This window comes from Callithrix jacchus, chromosome 2, assembly GCF_049354715.1.
Source record: "Callithrix jacchus isolate 240 chromosome 2, calJac240_pri, whole genome shotgun sequence".
Lineage (NCBI taxonomy): Eukaryota > Metazoa > Chordata > Mammalia > Primates > Cebidae > Callithrix > Callithrix jacchus.
In genome coordinates this window covers 104757934-104772017 of record NC_133503.1, presented here as the reverse complement: position 1 = coordinate 104772017, position 14084 = coordinate 104757934, and the positions used below count along the sequence as shown (strand labels likewise).

The following is a 14084-nucleotide window of genomic DNA, read 5'->3' as shown; positions in this document are numbered from 1 at the left end:
AAAGTGACAACTCACTTTCCTTCAGGAAAGACTATAAGGATTTACTGTACTTATTATAGTTTCTTACTCCTCCTAGATATATTTGCCTTTTGAAGAAAGATGGCTAGAGTACTATTTCTTCATCCAACGGATGGAGGAATTTCAGGTATCTGTTTGTGCATGTGTCTAGAGAGAAAACTTCCTACTATTCCTTATATAATGGCCTGCCTTTTTTTTAAGTTAATCCAACGTCTAACTGTAAGTTTACTGAGCCTTGCTAGATTTTGGAAAGACAACAATCTATTACCCAAAACACAACTTTTTATTCTGAAACTCACTGTTGATTTGGTTGAATGGGTGTTCCATTACCACCTAATTTTTTTCATGAATGCATGCCTTGTTTTCACTAGTTTGCTGTTTTCTCTATTTAACTGGTGATATTCCCAGTATCTAGCACAGTAGGTGTTCGAAAAATACTAATTGATGAAGTTACCCTGCCCCCACAATACTGACCTAAGTTGTCACTTATGGTTCCCTAGACAATGCTGTTTAATTGCTTTCAATTATCTTAGCCCGTGCCTGCTCAAGCAAAATGAAGTGTTGAGTCAAGCAATTGTCTTGTGTATGTGATCAATATGGAAATTCAATATGGATAATTAAGGTACCCCCACCAACTTACTTTTTCCTTAGTAACAAGCTTTCTTTTCACCAGAATTGTGCAGATAATTGCCTCAACTGTCCATTTCATTTTGCATCATACACACAGGTCTGTAACTAACGTAATGGACCATGGAAAAACTGAATGGTCAGTGCAGTTCACCGATAGATCACCACCTAGTTCATTCATCTGTGCTGCTTCTGGTTAAATCAGGCTGACTGGCCTTGGAAAATTCCATTAATTCATTCTTCCCTTTCATGGCTAGGATCTGTAGGACACAGAGATATCATCCTGACTTCTGTGTTTCTAGATAGCTTCATAACCATAATTCTTCTATGTCCAGTATTTCGACAATATACATCAAAGAAACTACATGACAAATAACTGATTAAATATTGGAATTTGGATTGTACAGTGTGGTAGTGAACAGAAAGGTTTAGAACCTCAAATCTGTACTGATTGAAGAATGGTAAAGAGAATAAGAGTCAAATTTCTTTAATGTTATTAGATTGCTAAATAAACAAATTCAGATTCAGTAAGGGAAAGCATATGTCTTTTCAGAAAACATCTTACCTGAATTATTGAAGTAAACTTTTGGGCATAGCACTAATTGGCAAAAATATTTCTCAAGTGCTTTCAATTCAGACATTTGATAAATGCCCATATTTTTAAACTTTGGTTGTCTCTAAGTCTCTTTCTGAAGTTGTAACCTAAATATACAACAAGTTGTGAGGGCCATGTGATTGTAGTTTTATCTTTCCCATAGCTTTCTGCTTCTAACCAGGTTAGATACATTGCAGATACTTTTAGAAAAGATTGAAAATCCGCAGTTGCTTTTTAAAAAAAGAGTTTGAGTAGGGATGTTTAAATAATAATACAGAGAATATGAAAAACAGCTGGAAAGAGCAATGGCAAATGTATAGAAAGAAATGTAAGCAGATTGCATGAAGCTTTTCTTCCTGTAACTGTCATAATATTCTGGAATCATATTTGCTTATACTTGGCCCCCAATACTTTTTTTATGGAAAAGGAGTTTATATGCTTTTTGGCTATCTACTGGCCTTTGCAGTGGAATATTTTAATTTTAATAGAATGTTTATAGAAGAAATAGAAACACATACAAGAATTTTCCTCTTGAAATATATCTGGACTTAGATTTTAGGAAAAGTATCCTTGGGAAAGTAGATTCATCTTAAATAAATCCAAACACATTAAACTTAGTTATAGATCATCGTTAAATCTCCTCCAAACCTGACAAGTTGCCTCTTACACACCCAAGGTAAAGATTTGTGAAGGAATAGAGGAACAACTCTATCAAAGAAAATGCCAAGCTTTGGATTTTTAAAATATTAATTCCCCATCTCAGATTTTTGTACTTTTAAATACTTTGCTTTCTTATCCCATCTCACCCTAAAAGCTCCCAAGTTTACATTTTATTTGTATTCATAGAGACAAGTGAATATACCCAGTTTAAGAAAACCCATAAAATAAAATAAAATTGACTCCTCATAATTCATCCCAAAAGTGATTTTTTTATTTACAAATTAATTTTTCTAAAAATTCCTAGATAATTGCTTTAATATGTACTTTATTTTGCCTATGTATGCTCAGCCAGTGTTGGATTTTCTGCAAAAGTGATGATTATCGAAATCCATGTAGTATAAGGCAAAGACCATCCGGGCACGAGCCAGCTCATTTCTGTCATAAGTAGAAATGCCTTCTTTACTGACTGCTTTAAACAGGAGTCATTTTGTATAAAAACAAACCTCTGCCAAAGTGGAATCATTAAACAAAAGGGCATTTTATTGTTGCATTATTCTGGCGGCTTACTATTGTCAGACAGTATTCCAAAGCATTACTGAAGGATGATATGTAGGATAGTAAATGTTACTTAGTATACCACAGAATTTAAAATGAATGCAAGTGACTATTCATATTAAACAAAGTTCTATTTATTGTCAGTCTATAAATTCACTAATTTTTATTAGCCTAACTCTTTAGTTTGCTGTGTTTAGTAACCAACTGTGTTTTTGAAGAGAGCAGCCCATTAAAACAATTATGGTTCTAAACAACCTACACACCCTGAATATCAAAGCATGCTTATTATGCCATTCTAGAAAAACCACAGAGACCAGCTGGATAGGATTACCACCTTTAGCAAAACGCAGTAAGTGGTATGTTAAAGATTGAAAAATGCAGGGGAAATAAGCTAATTAGAATTTTTATTAGTAGACTAAAGTAAAAGTTTGAATCTTGCTGATTGTATGAGAAAGGTATCTGAAACAGTCAAGTTGTTTCTTAAAGATTTTTTAAATGATCCCTTAAATATCCAGTCTATTCTATGTGTAAGGTGCAAATACATGTTGAGTGATATCACATCGCTATCTTGAAATTGGTTACAGTAAGAGAATTTTATAATGTCAATAGCAAATGCTACAAATCATGATTTTGTTTATTTTATTTTTTGAATGTACATGCTTAAGAAAGTGATGAAGTCTTAATGCAGATTACATGTAAAATGTGCCATGTGTATAGACATTAAATTGTAAATGGCACAATAAATTGAGGAAATATTTGAATATTCATAAATCATTCTCTTATTCAGCAAATAGGTGACTCAAGTCATTGAAGAACAAGTTCCAACATATATTATCATTGGTTTTTCTCTTACATATTAATGTAAACCAAATGTTAACTATTATTCATTTCAGAAATACATTTGTAAATCAATTTTCAATTATATATTTTCTATGTTTAGAGAGGTTGGCAAAAAAAATCAGTGAAAGCATTCTGTAAGTATCAGTTGGCTATATTGAATTCACAATAAAGAGTAAATTTGTCTGTATCTTGGCCATGGTAAATGATGCTGCAGATGCGCACATATCTCTTTGAAATACTGATTTCAATTATTTGATTATGTACCCAGAAGTGATATTGTTCGATTATACAGTAGTTTGTTTGTAGTTTTTTGAGAAACCTCCATATACCTATTGATTATTTGTATATTTTCTTTAGAAAACTGTGCCTATTTAGGTCCTTTACCTACTTTCTAATCTAGTTATTTGTGTTTTTGCTATTGCATTGGGGGAGTTCTTACTATATTTTAGATATTAGTCCCCTCTCAGATATATGTGTTGCAAATATTTTCTCCTAGGGCTGAAGGGTGGTGAAAATACGATAATTTAGGTCAAGGGGTACAACTTGCTGTTATAGGATGAGTAAGTTCTAGAGATATAATGTACAGGATAGTGACTATAGTTAATAATAATGTATTGTATACTTGAAATTTTCTGAGAGTAGATCTTAAGAGTTCTCATTATTTTAAAAAAGGTAACTATATGAGGTGACAAATGTTAATTAGCATTATTGTTGCAATTGCTACCAATGTATATGTATATCAAAGCATCACATTTTACACTGAAGAGCATATATATATATGAAGTATATTTTATTATCTCTTAATTCTGTGCTATACATTATTGTGTAAGTGAAAATTCCAATGACTGTAGTTACATACTTATACGTATACATTTTTTCATATCCCATAATTCAACATTTGCCAGCATACCATTGAGAAAACAAGAAAACAAACAAAAATTATAAATCGTAGATTTGATACTCAACAGCATGAAACTGCTCTGGAATCCTTCGAATGATAGAGAAAGCCATTGCTCAAGCCAGCTCTCCTGGGCTGTATTTTGAAATAAGAGGGTAGAAATAGGAAATTTGAAGAAATCAGTCATGTATTCATTTGCATGTTTAAAAATAATCAGGGCTTTCATATATTGCTAACTGCATTGTTTTCAAGCTAAAGCACACTATCATTAAGTGGTATAATTGATCAAAAATTCTTTTCTATGGAATGAGAACTGATTGATGGCAGAAATGTAGGGGTTGCAAAGACCTACTCCTTGGGTTACTCAAAGGCAATGAATGAAACATCATTCAGGGAAGCAAACTCTTGCCCAAGAATTGGGCAGGGAGTGGGAAGTGAAATCAGTAAACCACTGCTTATAAGCATATTTTTGCAAAGTGCTAAAATAATTGCAAGGCCAAATTATTAACATTTACTCTGACTTTATTGCATAAAATGTCTACATATAAATTTTGGAAGGTGTTCAAGTGGATTTGGGGAGTTATTTTGATTAATTAAAAAACTAAAATAAAATAAATATAATCCTTTGTATATATATTTGTGAGTCCAGAAATAGTGCATTGAATGTGTTCATGAAATATATGTGGGTAGTTTTATAACAACAATTTTAAAATCATATTAAAATCCAGGTAGAAATATTACTGTCATTTACCTTAAGTGGTTAGAGAACAAGTTTCCTTATAAACTGTCTTAAATGTTAAATCCTAAAGGATAACTCAGAGATTGTTTTTGAACTCTGTTTATATTTCTGAAATAGAGATTCTTAAATGAAAACCTCTTATTGTTATTTCTAATTATTTATTCTCTTTTAAATTTGAATATCCCAACTATTCACATTTAAAGTTCAGATACATAATAAAAATTTGTGCCTGGAGTTATTACCAAATATTGATGACACCCTGTAATTGCAATAAGTTGATTAATAAAACTTTGGATGATACCCATATAGCACTTCTGCTAGTAATGTTAAATTGCCCCCATAAATAAATCATAGCTATATATAAATATAATTTATAACTACTAGACAATAAAAGCAAAAAATAAACAAACTGTCATAAAAGTTTAGTGCTTTTTAGATTATTGTTCTCATTCTTACAGAAATACTAATACACAGAGAAGTAGACAAAAAACAAGTGATTGAACAGAAAAAGCAAAGTCTAACACAAGTAATTCTTAACTACATGGAATGGATTATGAAGACCTAGAAGAAAACTGAAATCATTGTGGTATGTGAAGTTTACCTGCACAATGAAGGTGAATATGTTTTTCAGTAATATTAAGGTTGGAAAGCCTGATATATGAAATAAGCATAGGCTGGGGGTAGCAGAGTGGCACTTATTCAGTCAACATTCAACAAATATTTATTAAGCCTCTTCTATGAGCCTTATACTATCCTTAGCATTTTTAACACATCAGCAAGCCAAACAACAATGCTCTGTACTATGGTATAACTTACAGGCTAGTACAAGTAGGAATAATAAACAACCAAAAAGAACTAACTTAACAAATTACATGATAATATTATTGGGTGTTAGTTACTACAAAAAATATGTAGTCAATGAATAGTAGAAATCTAGATGTGTGTTGCATTTTAAATAGTGCAATCAGGTCACAAACTTAAAAGATGAGATTTAATCAATGAATATAGGGTAGAGAGAGGATTAGCCATGGTTAGAGCAAGAAACGTAGGTGATAGTATAGCAAAGAGGATAGTCTGATGGGAACAAAGTGAATGAGGGAGAGAATAGTAGGAGAGATAATCACAGAGGTCATGAGTTTGGACAGGTAAGTGAAACTGGGAGCTTTCAGCTACGTAAGTACAAAAATGACATGATGTTACTTAATTTTTTAACATTTTTCATTTTGTAAAATGTATGCAACATAAAATTGGCGCTATTGGGGACTGGCTTTTACTGTTGCATAACCTAGCTTATTCTGACTAATGCATACACTAAAAAGAAAGAAGTATTTAACTGTATCAAAACTGCTAATAGTCTGAGAAAAATTAAAACTGTATAATGGACAATAGATTTAGCAAAGTGAAGGTTGTTGGTGATGTTGAGTGAGTGATTTGAACAGAAAACTTCTCAGAATGAATGTCTATTTGCTGTTGGGGGGAAATGGGAAGAAAGGAATTGAAAAGATTGGCATAAACAACTCTTCTAAGAAAATACTCTGCAAAGAGCAAGAAATAAGGCAGTAACTGGGAGAGGAAATGAGATTAAGGCAAGAGGTTGTTTCCAGAGAGAAAAAACATGGCATGACACAATAGATGAGAATAATTTAGTGGAGAAAAAACAATGCTACTGGAAGAAGACAATAGGATTTTGTAATGATGGCTTTGATTTGTCAAAAATGGTAAGGACCAAACACAACCAAACATACCTTCTAGACACGAGTATGGGCAGGAGTGTGTGGCTCCAGATGCTTGGAGACAGGTATTTGTCATGATGGAAAACCGGAAGATTCTTCTGTTGCTTTAATTTTCTGAGAAAAGTAAAAAAAAGAAAAGAAGCAAGGTCACCTGCTAAGAGTAAGAATGGGTAGGATGATAGGGGAAGGAGGAGGTAGGAAAATGTATAAAATAGTCATCTAAACCACTAAAACACCAAAAACAGATACTTTAGGATTCTTGTAAAAGCCTCTGTTTTTAAGGATTATTGCTTCAAAGGCCAAGGAATTGCTAAAGACCACCTTGAAAGAAAGCAATCAGGCTTTCACTTAATTTTCGATTGGAGCACAAACTCCAATCACACATGCTAACAACTGAGAAAAAATACTTAGTGTAAAAAGAGGCATTGAGAAAATGTTCCCTGGTCCCCTTTGCAGGGAGTGCAATGGGGGTATGGCTCACTTCTTCATTGCCCCACTGCTCAAACCTCTAGGGGAGCATACTGACAGGCAGGCTGTGGGGTTCGACCCCAGGGCTGTGTCTAGAGGTGAATGTTTACAGCTGAAGCCCCAGTGGGTATGTGTTACAGGGTGCTCTTTTAGTTTGGCATCTATAGGTGGCTTGTGTTAAACACCTCAATTAGACCCCTTTCTTTATCACAAGGACAGAGGTATTTCTGCATCCCAGGGTTTCTTGCCTTGGTTTACTGGAAGAATTGGCTCATATGAGGGCCTGGAGAATGACTACAAAGTTTTATTGAGTAGAAGTAGCTCTCAGTAGCTGGGGCCAAAAGGGAGATAGTTTTCCTCTGGAGTTGGGCTTTTCTGAGGCTGACTCTTCTCTGACCATCCAGCTAAACCCGCCTTGTTCCTCCAGTCAATGACCTGCTGGCCTGACGGTACCTGCTGGCCTGACTGATGGTACCTGCTAGCCTGATGGTGCCTGCTAGCCTGTTCTTCCACTGGCGTGTGCTCCACAACCAGCCATTTGTGTCTTCTTCTGCCGATGTGTTCCTCATGACATCTAGTGGATTCTGTCTAGCTTGCTGGGGTCTCAGGGGTTTTTATATGCACAGGATTGGGGCATGGTTGGCCATAGTGGTCCTGGGAAATGCAACATTTGGGCATGAAGACAGGAGTGCCTGTCTTTACCTAGGTCGTGAGGGTGGAGCCCTAGCCAGGGACAGCAGTTCTCCACCCAGCACTTTCCATATCATTTCCAGCAACAAGGTTCTTCCCTTCCCAGAACTCCCATATCAGCATGATCTAGGAGCTAGAGAACCTATAGTCAAAAACTGTCTAAACCCCAGATAGGCCTTTCTTCTTCATTTTGAAAATCAGAAGATTCCATGAATTTAGTACTTGTTACTTAATGTCTAGAAGCAAGACCCCTGACATTAGACAATAAAAGGTTGAATCTGGTTTTAGTATTAACAACTACAGAATCATAGGAACAATTATGTTTCTTAAAATTGTCATTTATAATTATTTTACTGCTGTAAAGAGTATATGTATATAAGTTTACTTTGATTTACTTTTTGTTTTAGCTCCAGTGCTTTGTTATTTCTCTAATTCATAGTCATTTGGAGATGATCAGATTTGTGCTCTGGATTTTCTAAACAAATATGGTACTGTTACTAAGCTGTGGTAACTACTTTTTCAATTTCAACCAATAATCTCTCAGAAGTTTCAGCTGAGCAGTTCAATCCACAGTTAAAGTCAATAATAAGATCACTGGAAACATTCCTTGTTTAAAAAAAAAAGAGCCATATTATAGCTTTGGGTTTGCTAGTAACTCATGTAAATTTAAAAACAAAATCACATATCTTTTGTTAATATTTCTGTCTAAAGAGTAAACAATAGTACTCCATCTGTCACTCAAGAATTAACTGGAGCGAAATCCGCTTTATCCCTAATTTTTTCTGAGGAAGTTGTGAAGCAAAATACATCATTACATGGTTGTTTCTAAACAGCCCAAATAAGAGTGCTCTCTTGCTTTGTGTTAAAACATTATCTTAATTTTGTGTCAAAGGAAATTTTAGGATATCCAGAAAGGAAGTCTATTATAGGGCTCATATTACTTTAAATTCTTATTAAAATAAATATTAACAACGTGCTTACATAGTATCTGCCTAAAGATTGAAAATGTAAAGTGACCAACTGGTTCTGAATCCCAGCTGCCATTACTCATTTAAGTAAGTGGTTTAGAAAAAGGTGAGTGTCTGTGATTTCCAGGAAAACTGTCCATCCAGTTCAGTAGGAGGAGATTTTTGATTCTGATGAATAGAATTTCTGGGGTCTGAGAGAACAAGGTTGTGATACGAAGAGAAAATTTAATCACAGTTCCCTTACCCACTCTACCTCAATCTCACTAAACTTTCTTGAGCCAAGTCCTAAACCAGGTAATCTCTTCAGTTCTGAGAAACAGATAATTTCTCCCTAAGGGGATTAAAGAGATAGTCACTTGTTGATGTTAGGCAGCAGCATGGAGTTTGCCTAGGCATCTCTTTCCCTTAATATATAAATGCAGATATAATAAAGACAAAGCATTACTGTGTTCTAAGGTACATTTCATTTAATAAAACATTTCTGATATTAATAGTTTTCCAAAGAGCAGAAAAAGGCATTGCATGGAAGGGATCTGGAAAATCAGCTACCACAGATGAATGATCTTAAATATCTCAAATAGTATTGGTATTCTGAATTACACCAATTTTTGTGGATTAAACTATGTCCCCTGCAAATTCATAAGTTGAAATTCTGCCAATGTGACTGTATTCGGAGATAGAGAATTTAAGGAGGTATTTAGTTATTATAAATGAAGCATAGGGGTAGAGATTTAATCCAACAGGACTGGTGTCCTTATAAAGAGATAGAGAAACCAGAGACGTGCACACAGAGAAAGGTCACCTGAGTCCTGGCGAGAAGGGAGCCACCTACAAGTTAGGAAGAGAGGCCTTGGGAGAGATTGACACTGCCAACACCTTGATCTTGGACTTCTAGCTTCCAGAACAATAAGAAAAAATATCTTCTTAAGCCACCTAGTCAGTGATATTTTGTTATGAGAGCTGTAGCAGACTAATGTAACAGTTTTATCAATTAAAATATGAAGATATTTATAAAGACCTATTGCTGAGCAGAGCAGTTAGGCATAGTGAGAGTAGGGAAGGCTTCTTCCCGAGACTCAAGTAAGTGATCAGGAAGCATCATGTATACTTTCAGATTAACAAAATGTGAACAGGGTACCTATGCTTGAATAATCCTTTTATAAAGATAAATATTGTTATAAAATAATAATTTAATTTGTATTATATATTATAGCATCGCCAAAATTCACTTCCAACTATAATGCTAGCATCAGTTAGTTTTAAGGCATGTACATGTGTGCATGTGTATGACAGACAGAAAAAACATAATTGTTTTATTTGTCTTTAAAGGAAATGTTTTTTAACTTTGAAAACAGTAGAGAAAATTCTTAACATGTTCTCTGTTTTAAGTGGTTTTTGCATATTGATGATTTAGTTCAAATAATAGGTACATCTTTATTACAAAATAAAAAATGAAAAAATTATTTCGTTTGTGTACCACATTGAAAAGAATTTGTAAAATTCATAGCAAATATAGACTTTTATAAGTGAAAATAAATTCTGATTTAAATGCAATTTATCAAAATATCTCACTTCTGTAGCACAAGTCTCCAGTGGTTTTATAACTTGGGAAAGTTCCTCAATTAAAGCAAGCAATGAATACTAATATTTAATGCTGTAAGTCTATTTGCTTTTGACCAAATATATAAACTTTTGTATGTTTTGGCATCAGTTGCACTTTAAATTATTTGAAAAATTGCTATTTTACCAAGAACACACACAGAAAAGGTTAAATATACATTATAACACTGACAGAATTTCTAAATTATTTACTTTCTGACTAGAAATAAACTGTAAAATTCAATGGATATGATGATTCTTTCAATATACCCACCATAAAGTCTCATCAACCAAATTTTCTAATCAATTCAATGTTGCAATTTACATGTCGTCACACAGTTTTCTTCAAATAATCTCTGACTGATGTCATGAAAAAATTGGAAAATTAAATCAGATCTTCAATTATCACAAGTCTCATCAACTTGGATTTATATTATTTAAAAATGCAGAAATATTTCCAGAATTTATATTGTTTTATAAATATTAACTTATCATGTTCTATGTGAAATACTCGTTTCCTCCACTTTTCTTTGATATTCAGAATCTCCTCACAAAAAGATTCCTCATGCTCTATAATATAAACACTTTCAACAGTATAATATTTAACTATAAAGCCCATTGGTATTCTATTTCTATTATACTGTGCTTTATACTGGATTTATTTAAGTCTAATTGATATTTAACAAACTGCACAAGTGCAAGTGACACTAAATTTTCAATTTTGAATTAGTATGCAACAATGAAGACATCACTACTGTCAAGATAATGTAAATATCACCCCAAAGTTTTCTTGGGACCATTTATAATCACTTTCTTTAACTCATTCACACCCAATTTCAGGTAACTGTTAATGTTTTCTGTCATAATATATTAATTTTTACTTTCTAGTAACATAATACATGAAATCATATAGTACATATCATTTTTCTCTGATTTCCTTCACTCAGCAATGTTGTATTCTGATTCATCCATGTTGTATCAGTTGTTTATTCCTTTTATTGCTTAGCAGCATTCTATAGGATGAATATGCCATGATTTCTGTATTCATAACGCTTTTTGTCAATGATTAGGTGTTTCCAGGTTTTGCCAAATTTAAATAGAGGGACTATAAGCATTTATGAACAATCTTATTGTTTTTCTTAATCTTCAGTAAATACCTATGAGTTGAATGGGTAGGTAATACACTGAGTATATTTTTAGCATCATTAAAAAATAGCCAGAATGATATCCAAAATGACTGTACAATCTTACATTCCCATTTACAATGTCTGGGGCATTCTTATGGCCCACATTCACATTAACACTTTAGTTAACTTGAAATAATGCGTGACTTTGATCACTTTTTCCAATAGTTACAATTTACCAATTCAATAGAGGCCGTGTATTAGTCCATTAAAGACAAAATATACTACCTCTCTAACATGACAAGTAGCAAAATCCAAAAAGATCAGAGAACACTAAAAGATAATAACAAAATAAGTGAGATTATTTTTAAAACATACTAGGAGAATAGACGTGGACTTCAGATTCTACCATTAACAATTATATTACCATGGCAAATTACAGTTTACCTGGAAGGAGGAATCTTATCCAAGTGAGACAAGGAAAAACAAAATTAGGTAAATAGATTTTACAAAATGATTTTTGAGAAGATGATAGAATAAGCGTGGTGATGAGAAAATTTAGTCTGGGGGATGGCTGTGGGGAGTGGAAAACTGGCCTGCCAGGGCACAGTCTACAAGACCTGGATAACATGGCAGCATGAGTAGAAGGAACTAAAGGCAGACTTTGCTCAAAGAAATAAAGTGCTGGCTAGGCAACGGTGGTTCACACCTGTAATCGCAGCATTTTGGGAGGCCAAGGTGGTATGGATCACAAGGTCAGGAGTTCAAGACCAGACTGGCCAAGATGATAAAACCTTGTCTCTACTAAAAATACAAAATATTAGCCAGATCTGGTGGTGGACACTGGTAATCCCAGCAACACAGGAGGCTGAGGCAGGGAATTGCTTGAACCTGGGAGGCGGAGGTTGCAGTGAGACAAGATCTTCCACCGCACTCTAGCCTGGGCAATAGATTGAGACCCAGTCTCAAAAAAAAAAAAAAAAAAAAAAAAAAACAGTGCCAAAATTCTCTGATTTCTTAGTACAAAAATGCTATCTAAAAAGACAGATTGTTTCTGAAGTTCTCAATAATGGGTCCACTCGTTCAAATTCAACACATTTAGAATTTGGGGATTTGTTTGAAATGGTATCACTAAAATTCAGTCAGGATTAGTTGTAAGCTCATAGATTCTATACTCAGAATACTGAGTGGAGACACTAGAAGAAAGTTTCTCTCTTTTGGTTTTCTTATAAACTTAAAACATTCAAATCAGCCAAGCAAAAAAACTGTTTTGAATGCCCAAATCACAAAAGAACACCTAGAAGGTAATCAATGCTGAGCGAAAAATGGACTCAGTGGGATTTAGACTGCTCTTTATGCTCTTATTCATCCGTTTTTTTCCAGCTATTAGATAGAAAGTGGGAACTCAGTGACACCGCAACAAGAGGTCATTTTCAGCCCAGAGAACCTCCTCATTAAGTTTCAATTATTTTTTCAGTTTGTAAAATCGCGCAGTGTTTCCACGTTTCTTACATTCCTAACACATGTAGGTGGTTAATGTCTCTTCACATATGTTTCACAGCAGGATCTGAACTATTAGAACACTTTTAGCTAAAGTTCTTTTTCAATAGAGCATGTAAATGTGACCCCTGATGGGTGGTGTTTCTTCAGACATGATAAGAATCACTGTCTCAGCCACCAAACTGAGCAAGGAGAACAGTAGCGGAAGACTTGCTTATTAAGTTTCCCAGGCAGTGGATAAAGACAAATAGAGCACACATAATGTTCTATGATATGTGTTATGCTTAGTTATAGATGATAGATAGATACAGAGAGAGAGAGAAAGAGAGAGAGAGAGAGAGAGAGAGAGAGAGAGAGAGAGAGAGCGAGACTGACAGATGGTGAAATTGCCTTCTAGATGTGTATGGGACATTCAGTGAGCTGCCCTAAATAGTATCTACATGATCCTTATAATATATTTACTCGTGGAAATTACCTGGATTTGTCAAAATACTATGTTGCAGAAATTGGATGTTTTTAGTGAAATTAGTCTTAGAAAACTACCTTATTTATTGGATTTCTCCTTTAACTGAGATACACAAACACATCTAAAATTTCATTCTAATTTTCAATAAGAAACAAGTAGATACAAGGGACTCCAACAATTATGACTTTTAAAATCTTATTCATTTTAGTCTAATTAGATGAAAATGACATTAAAAATTTCCATATATTAAATGAACACTCGTTTTTGAAATTTTCTAGGTCTATGTATATTTACTTGCTATCTTATTTGATTTCCTCTAGAATACTGCTGAAGGTGAGTACAGCAGGTAATCAGATGCTTATGTTTCAAATGGAGAAATTGTGGTTTAAGTCACCAACCAAGATTATACTCAAAACACAGTCCATAGTGGCATTTTATCAATGACAACTTTGATATCATGGCATATTATGCCATAAAATTTGTTTTCTCTACTTCAGGTCATAAATAGTTATCTGCACCCTGTTTTTTTTTTCCATTTTCTCTTTTTTATTACCCTTCCAATAGTGAGGCAAGTTCTAATCTACCCAAGAGCTTACACTTGCAT

The 14084-nt window shown here is 33.9% G+C and overlaps 1 long non-coding RNA gene across 1 annotated transcript in view; it reads right to left on the bottom strand.

The window, feature by feature from the left end:
- LOC118151440 (uncharacterized) overlaps window positions 1-14084 on the bottom strand; it is a 287479-nt gene that overhangs the window by 114167 nt on the left and 159228 nt on the right. The window contains exon 2 of the long non-coding RNA XR_013532564.1: window positions 6678-6779. This is a non-coding gene — a long non-coding RNA (uncharacterized LOC118151440). The remainder of the gene's footprint in view (window positions 1-6677; window positions 6780-14084) is intronic.